The sequence below is a fragment of the Acanthisitta chloris genome, unplaced genomic scaffold (assembly GCF_000695815.1).
Source record: "Acanthisitta chloris isolate BGI_N310 unplaced genomic scaffold, ASM69581v1 scaffold21331, whole genome shotgun sequence".
NCBI lineage: Eukaryota > Metazoa > Chordata > Aves > Passeriformes > Acanthisittidae > Acanthisitta > Acanthisitta chloris.
The window spans coordinates 1-276 of record NW_008657933.1 but is presented as its reverse complement, the minus strand read 5'-3'; positions in this window follow the sequence as shown (position 1 = coordinate 276).

The following is a 276-nucleotide window of genomic DNA, read 5'->3' as shown; positions in this document are numbered from 1 at the left end:
CATGGGTGGCCCTCCATGGCACAGCTGCTGGGGCTGAGCTCAGGGAGTGTGTCCTGCTGCTCCTCCACCTGTGCCAGCTGCCAGGGGGCTCTGCAGGGCAGGAGTGGGCTGCAGCAGGACCCCCATTCACAAGAGCTTTGCCTGACTGAGTACCCTCTCAGATGATCTTCCCCACCCTCTGCCCAGAGCAGTCCACAGCCTTCTGGGGCCATATGGCTGACAGGGGGCTGCAGTGGAGCTGCCCGGAGCAGAGCACAGCTCAGGACAGGGCTGGGA